This window comes from Argopecten irradians, chromosome 14, assembly GCF_041381155.1.
Source record: "Argopecten irradians isolate NY chromosome 14, Ai_NY, whole genome shotgun sequence".
Classification (NCBI taxonomy): Eukaryota; Metazoa; Mollusca; class Bivalvia; order Pectinida; family Pectinidae; genus Argopecten; species Argopecten irradians.
The window spans coordinates 22,725,135-22,734,527 of NC_091147.1; positions in this window are offsets into that span (position 1 = coordinate 22,725,135).

Genomic DNA, 9,393 nt, shown 5'->3' on the forward strand with positions numbered 1-9,393 from the left:
AAGCCATTGGCACTTTAAATCTAAATTGCACCAGGTAAATGTAATTTAAAGAAACTTTAACACATGCCGTAACGATTATATGTTTAAATCACATTCATAAAACACTACAGTGCCAGTCTTGACACATGTTGAGCACGTCTTTGTTTCCGGGACGACTGAAATTCCTACAACACTAACAACTAAGAACTGATTGTAGAAGGAAGTTGTGGCTGTGATAATGATACAAAATGTACTTCCCAGAGATTGATAATGCACCTCTTATCAGCTTGTGTTCTTGACAACATTCTAAAGGTATTGCTAAGACAGCGCGAACAACACTAGTATCACATGGGAGAAACGTTCATGATCAAGCTGGTATTATTTAAAATACACATGTCAAGCTTCCCATAGGAAGAAGCTGGAGTCTGTTGCTCTCACATCTCCCTCAATCGTTGTTTTAATAACAAATGGCAGGTGAAAGAGGATGATTCACATACAATATATTATCTGTCTCTTAAACATTGATAGTATACATACCTATATCTAAGAATGTAAGTAGGTTGTACTTACCTTAGTGTGCCATTGAGGAGATAATCTCAAACAAGTCTTTAAAGGACAAGGTGCACGCTTCGCCAAACACAAACACACACTACCACACACACAGCCGTAACAGCATCACGTCACGGTATATATACAGGTGATACTCGGTCGATAGAGGTAAAGGATATATTTCTCAATATGCTAATTTTATCTCACTTAGTCTTACGCCTGCCCGGGAATACACAGGTATATGTAAACATTTTATGTGTGTGTTATTCAGATAATAAATTGAGTGAATAGGGCCCTGGTAGACAGCTGTAAGATGCTGTTTCCTGGTTAATATTGTCAGTGTCTTTCATTTTATAGTTGATGACATTCAGGTAGGATTTAATTTCCTTCACTCGTGAATGAAACCTAACTCGCAAAATCAAAACATCACGAAGTTGGTAACTAAATGAGGGTTTTATAATCAAATAGAAGTCTACAGAGATGATTTGTGAAAATAAACAACCGCTAATAGATTACAAACAATAAATCGCGAAATTACTGTACAGTTTATTTTTTACCACGGTCTGTAGGAAAATAAAACATATACATAAACATGTACCTACTTAAAATATATTCATTCCGAAAAACTGATAACTATAAAGAATACAAATACATGCTGCCATAACAAACATTAAAACAATATTGCATTTCTATAAATTTATTTTGGTTTAAAATTTCCATTGTTTCAATTAATTTATTGATCCTGTGATGAACTTTAAACACACGTTTTCATGACGGCATAAATACGCAGAAGGTAAATAATCAGTAAACAATACAAAAAACCTTATGGTTTGATTGATAAAACTGTGAAAGTGATTCAAATGGACATAAAAACATATATGATGCCTTTTAAACGTTAGTTAGAACAAAGATGTTATGCATTGTAAAATTCATGGTTTTATGCTTTGTATGTTTAGGTAGAAAAACTCTTGCAGGAATCACAATTAGTAGAAATATTGCTAAAATGTGAAATGAAAGTGTATATAACAAGTTGGTTTCATGGTATGACCATTTGTACTCATTTCACTGTACTGTAGACATTAATGTAAGAAATTATGGCAGAACTGCCAAAAATCGTTTTCTAAGATGGCCGAAAACGGACTGACAGAATTGTGTTACTAGTAACACGTTTTTCGTCAGCAAAATATGTACGTACAAATTATGTGTCAAAAACCTATTGTTATAAGCATGCTATAGTAGTACGTTTTCGTCAACAAAATTTGTACGTACATATTTTGTTGACGAAAACCTGTCGTTATGATAGTAGTAGATTTGGCTGTACACGAAATGTGTACATGACAAAAACGTGTAGTTTAGAAATCTACTGAATCCGTATACCAATTAACATTCCTTTGTTCTGTGATTGATCGTTACACGGTCATATGCTGGCTTTACCCGATAAAGGCTTTGAAAGGCCAAAAACAGTTTTAAGTTTCCTTTCATTATATTGTTGTTTTCAAATGTATCAGGTTTAATACATATTTAAACCTAATTATGAAGGTAACCCGGATGGCTATAGTTACCACATTATCAAATACATATTCATTCAAGTTAATTACCTGCAACTGCGAAACCGCCATATTCGTATGGGAAAAACAAAACATACTTCTCATAGTAGTAAACCTGTCCATATTATTAGGCTTTTTTGCCTGTAAAATCAGGGAGGAAAAAAGGGGGCTCGAATTAATCTTGACCCATATTGTTATAAGAATAGAACTATAATACGTCTAAATGGGTTATTACTGAGAACGTCTTAAACGTTGTATATCATGACTCATTGCAGTAAATGTATACATCGTGTTTTGCTTTGATGCCATGCCCTTATCAGGTAAAGTCACTATATGACCGTGTAAGAATCAATCACAGAGGAAAAGGAATGTTAATTGGTATACGGATCCAGTAGATTTCCAAACTACACGTTTTTGTCATGTGTACATTTCGTGTACAGCCAAATCTACTACTATCATAACAACAGGTTTTCGTCAACAAAATATGAACGTACAAATTTTGTTGACGAAAACGTACTACTATAGCATGCTTATAACAATAGGTTTTTGACACAAAATTTGTACGTACATTATTTAGCTAACGAAAACGTGTTACTAGTAACACAATTCTGTCAGTCCGTTTTCGGCCATCGTAGTTTTCAGTCCTTATTTGTACCTGTACAATAAAAAACATGTGCATTGAAAATATTGTTATTCTCAACATGTCGGTAACTTTTGGTGGTGAATAACATTCTTCTTGATTCGTGGTGAAAAAACACTGCACAAATAACTTCAAAGGTGTATGATAAATATATGCATTGATATCATTATAAAAATATTTCAATTGACAAGCAAATCCAGAGTATCGTGCCGAGCCTGGTACCAAAAAATTATTCAGAAACAGATTGTTTACTCAAGTTAATGATTTTACACAGACTTAAATAAAAAAAAATCTGTATGAGAAAGTTTTTTGGTGCCGGGCACAGAGATACAGAGTGAGTACTCAATGGCTTTTTGGATACATGCACTCCGGGTCCATTGTTTATCTGGCTGGATTTAGACAGATGATCGAAGACTGATTTGTATAGTGCAGTCTTGTCATATAACAGCTTGGTCAGAAGCGGTCTTCAAGAAGTGTCAGCACTTCATATTTATATAAAATCGATTTAACCGAAAATTCACAAATTACATTTTTTTCCTGCATGATAGGGATAGCAGATGTACCACATACATTCTGTGAATGCATGAAATTACAACTTTTTATTATTTTGCATTTATTATTATTTATATATTATTATTCATTTATTATTATTTATTTATTATTATTCATTTATTATTATTCACTAAAATTCATTAATCATCTATTCTGTTTTATTCAATGATGAAACTTCATGATTTGGCATTTCTGACAACAAAGCTTAATGTATTTACCGGTACCCTGATCTTACTTATTATGAAATGGACTTTTGCATGTATATATATCTACAGAAAAACATATCAGTAACATAACAAAAATCCATTGTGAAAGAAAACTATGATATTTAGAAATATCATATTTTTGGCAAATGCAATACACTTAGAAAATAAATCATGATGAAAGAAAATAAACTAATCGTAGAGAGCAACATGCTCGATACTCCAGGGGTTCCGATCACTTACGATCTCTACATCACTGGACTATCTCTCATAGTAAAACTGAAGACAGCTCAGAGGAAACAATCTGCGCCAATCGCAGGCCAGTACAAATTTCATTTGAAGACTACAGAGAGAGCGACACCCAACTCCAAAGCCACAGTCAACCAGTGTTCCGTTGTATGGCTCTTTAGATATGCATCAAAGGACTGAATTACCTGTTCTCTTGCCTCCAGGTTTACTATAAGATAGTCCAGGGGTGTAGAGATCGTAAGGGGTTAGAACCCCTGGAGTATCGAGGATGAGAGAATCCGACTCGTGTCCGTGTTGTGTCTATAAATTGGGCGACACAACAGCAGTTATTCACTCAGTTATGGTTTATTTTGCCGAACATCATATATATATATATATATATATATGATAATAATATGTATAATTTTTAACTCCAATGTCCAAACGTTGAGTTCACCAGGGTAGTGTCCTATGGCCATCCCTCAAGCACCTCAAATAATCCAATTGATATTTTTCAGAAAAACTACTCATCTAATGTAAAAATTAGGGATCGATTCGAATTCGTTTAATATGCATATGGTGTTATATTGCCCAGGTAGAATGTAAAATAATGATGTCCGATTATGTATTCGACCTCAGTTATAATTTACAAAATGTAAATTAATTAGGGTGGTATAACACCATAAAATAAATATTTGCCTCATCAAATGCACACGTTTTTGCACCATTGATCGTGTAATAACCGTTTGGTTTGAAAGTTGTTGATTATTTTCTGATAGCTACAAAAATGTGTGCTAACCATCATACGTATAATGTACATTTTGCGTAATAACGCGATAGTTTTGCGTAATAACGCCAAAGTTTCGTGTAACAATGCCAAAGTTTTGTCCAATAACGCGATTTTTTCTACTAAAATTTCGTAGAAATCCATTCAAACTTTATAATTAGTCTTTTTACAAAATACACTGTGTAGAGAAATTACGGCATTTGTCCGTGTAGTCCCCTTTGATCAGTCAGGTATAATTGACAGGTGCACGACTCTAGGCCCCTCCTCTTCAAACATATCATTGGCTAGCGGACACTAATTACAGGTGTCAGTCATTATAATCATCAAGAGATTGACAAGGCTGAACTCTCATTGGTTACTTGATCTCTAACATTGGACCTGAACGAATCCACAGTGTATGAACGGAAGTGTTTACATAGTATTTTTTAAATTTCGTAGTTGCGAGTCTGTATAGCGGTACTCGATCACTTGCTAAGACAAATGCAACAATGGATAGTGGATAATTTTTGCCAATTTTATTTAGTCTATACATTTTTTGTTTTGTAATTTTCAGTTATAAATGGCGTCATGGATAGCAATTTGAACTACCAGTGACTAATGAAATGTTGAGGTTAAATCAAGTTTTCTTATTTTGCGTCTGTCAGAAAGTCTTTCAAAGCCTGTTTCCGAGTATGAAATTGAAACAGTTATTAGGTATTTATATGTTGGTTCAGTCAGTATAGGACTTACAAATTTTGAAATAAATTTACACCAAAACATCATTCAAAACACAAAAGAAAAAAAAATCGGCAAAAGGATTGTTAATTATGTTAGTTGTATTCTTTTATGAAGTATTGGGCATTAATTCATTGTTTATTGGTTATATCCTCGCGAAATTTGGCTTTAAAACACACATTTGTAAAAAAAAAAAAAAAAGTTCATTATTGAAGGTAAAAGATACTTGATTTTAACATAATCAGATAGATTATGTCATAAACGAGCGGTTAATAAGTTGTTTACAGTATTGGATAGCATTGAGCATTTAAAACTTCATTTCGATGCACAGCCCATACTGAGAACTTAATGAAATATCTCCAATGGTTCCTAAATGTACCTGAATATATCGAAACATGTATATCCATACATAATGGTCAGACTTGCTAAATTAGCCTCTACACTGACCTTGCATTTAATAAATAAGGATATGATACTACCAATTCATCTTAATCTTTATTTATACACGTATGAAATTCAAATTCATTCTGGGAGGATTTTCACCTCAATCGTTGTTTTAATAACAAATGGCAGGTGAGAGAGTATGATTCACATACGATAAATTATCTGTCTCTTAAACATTGATAGTATACATACCTATATCTAAGATCATAAGTAGTTTGTACTTACCTTAGTGTACCAACGAGGAGATAATCTCTAACAAGTCTTTAAAGGACAAGGTGCACGCTTCGCCAAACACAAACACACACTACCACACACACAGCCGTAACAGCATCACGTCACGGTATATATACCGGTGATACTCGGTCGATAGAGGTAAAGGATATATTTCTCAATATGCTAATTTTATCTCACTTAGTCTTACGCCTGCCCGGGAATACACAGGTATATGTGAACGTTTTATGTGTGTGTTATTCAGATAATAAATTGAGTGAATAGGGCCCTGGTAGACAGCTGTAAGAGGCTTCCTGGTTAGCCCTGTCATTGGGTTGTAATATTGTCAGTGTATTTATTTTATAGTTGATGACATTCAGGTAGGATTTAATTTCCTTTACTCGTGAATGAAACCTAACTCGCAAAATCAAAACATCACGAAGTTGATAAATAAATGAGGGTTTTATAATCAAATAGAAGTCTACAGAGATGATTTGTGAAAATAAACAACCGCTAATAAATTACAAACAATTAATCGCGAAATTTTACTTTCGCAAAATTTAACAACTGTACAGTTTATTTCTTACCACGGTCTGTAGGAAAATAAAACATATACATAAACATGTACCTACTTAAAATATATTCATTCCGAAAAACTGATAAAGATAAAGAATACAAATACATGCTGCCATTACAAACATTAAAAAAATATTGCATTTCTATAAATTTATTTTGGTTTAAAACTTTCATTGTTTTAATTAATTTATCGATCCTGTGATGAACCGAGAATTTAAACACACGTTTTCATGACAGCATACATACGCAGATGGTAAATAATCAGTAAATAATACAAAAAAAAACAAAAAAACATATGGTTTGATGAATAAAGCTGTGAAAGTGATTCAAATTGACATACAAACATATATGATGCCTTTTAAACGTTAGTTAGAACAAAGATGTTATGCATTGTAAAATTCATGGTTTTATGCTTTGTATGTTTAGGTAGAAAAACTCTTGCAGGAATCACAATTAGTAGAAATATTGCTAAAATGTGAAATGAAAGTGTATATAACAAGTTGGTTTCATGGTATGACCATTTGTACTCATTTCACTGTACTGTAGACATTAATGTAAGAAATTATGGCAGAACTGCCAAAAATCGTTTTCAGTCCTTATTTGTACCTGTACAAAAAAAAAAAAACATGTGCATTGAAAATATTGTTATTCTCAAAATGTCGGTAACTTTTGGTGGTGAATAACATTCTTCTTGATTTGTGAGTATGAAAAACACGGCACATATAACTTCAAAGGAGCCTTGACGGTTTTGAAATAATATTAAGTTCATAACCATCATAGTAGCAATGTGACCATTTCTAGATATGCCCAATATCAAACTTGTACGCCCCTAGTTCGTCGTGAATGCAGTTGTTGTAACATCTTTCGAAGCAACTTTCTGTCAAGATTTGGCGGAAATAGCGTTCATAATTAACGCTATTGAGAATTCCAAATGCGTACTGTGTGCATACTAGCTTTGGTCTTTGATAGTAAAAGAAGGGTTTACAATGTAAAAGAAATAGGTCAACCTGCTTCACTAATACAGGTGTATGATAAATATGCATTGATATCATTATAAATATTTCAATTGACAAGCAAATCCAGAGTATCGTGCCGAGCCTGGTACCAAAAAATTATTCAGAAACAGATTGTTTACTCAAGTTAATGATTTTACACAGACTTAAATAAAAAAAAATCTGTATGAGAAAGTTTTTTGGTGCCGGGCACAGAGATACAGAGTGAGTACTCAATGGCTTTTTGGATACATGCACTCCGGGTCCATTGTTTATCTGGCAGGATTTAGACAGATGATCGAAGACTGATTTGTATAGTGCAGTCTTGTCATATAACAGCTTGGTCAGAAGCGGTCGTCAAGAAGTGTCAGCACTTCATATTTATATAAAATCGATTTAACCGAAAAATTCACAAATTACTTTTTTCCTTGTATGATAGGGATAGCAGATGTACCACATACATTCTGTGAATGCATGAAATTACAACTTTTTATTATTTTGCATTTATTATTATTTATTTATTTTTATTCATTTATTATTATTCACTAAAATTCATTAATCATCAATTCTGTTTTATTCAATGATGAAACTTCATGATTTGGCATTTCTGACAACAAAGCTTAATGTATTTACCGGTACCCTGATCTTACTTATTATGAAATGGACTTTTGCATGTATATATATCTACAGCAAAACATATCAGTAACATAACAAAAATCCATTGTGAAAGAAAACTATGATATTTAGAAATATCATATTTTTGGCAAATGCAATACACTTAAAAAATAAATCATGATGAAATAAAATAAACTAATCGTAGAGAGCAACATGCTCGATACTCCAGGGGTTCCGATCACTTACGATCTCTACATCACTGGACTATCTCTCATAGTAAAACTGAAGACAGCTCAGAGGAAACAATCTGCGCCAATCGCAGGCCAGTACAAATTTCATTTGAAGACTACAGAGAGAACGACACCCAACTTCAAAGCCATACAATCAACCACATACGGCTCTTTAAATGTGCATCAAAGGACTGAATTACCTGTTCTCTTGCCTCCAGGTTTACTATAAGATAGTCCAGGGATGTAGTGATCGTAAGGGGTTAGAACCCCTGGAGTATCAAGGATGAGAGAATCTGACTCATGTCCGTGTTGTGTCTATAAATTGGGCGACACAACAGCAGGTATTTACTCAGTTTTGGTTTATTTTACCGAACATCATATTCATAACAAAGACATTTTTCTTTTAATTTTTCGGTTTTATTCGTTTATTCAATGTAAAGTCTTGTAATTCACTATTGTAATTCACTATTAAATAGTGATGGGGACTCATTCGCCATATCTCGTTTGGTACTGCATACATTTTAATAAGGATACGCTAATGCAGTTTTTCGTAATTCGAGTTTTCTAAATTAAAAAAAATGCTGATTTTAAGATTAATTTTGACAAATACATGACATGAAAGTACTTCCTGCATATAAATGTTGAAAGAGGTAAGCCTCTATACAATTTTTTTTAAGATCTAGGATTTTAATGTAATCAAGCGCTTAATTAATACGAAGTGCACGTATGATGTTTGTGTATACTGATCGATTATCATAAAGTAACTCGTTTTGAAAGCCGGCAATTTCGTAAAATAAATAGAGTTAACTTACGTCCTGAAATGTTACGCTGATTATCTTCAGATTCGCCAAGCGAAAAATACACACCATTTCAATAATGACCGACGAAAGAACCAACTCTCGTTGCTGCTGGAAACAAACTTGGAAGAGCAATTACCATTGTTATCGTTATTCTCCACCAAAAAGCATGGTAATATCGATGTATATATATTTATAGTACTTGTGAAGGGAGGTTAATAGTACTTGTGAAGGGAGGTTACCGGAATTGAAATCGAACATCAATCTTAGACTTCCATTTGAAAAACAACTCGTACACAATTTACGCCTTTGTGTACACATGATCATGTT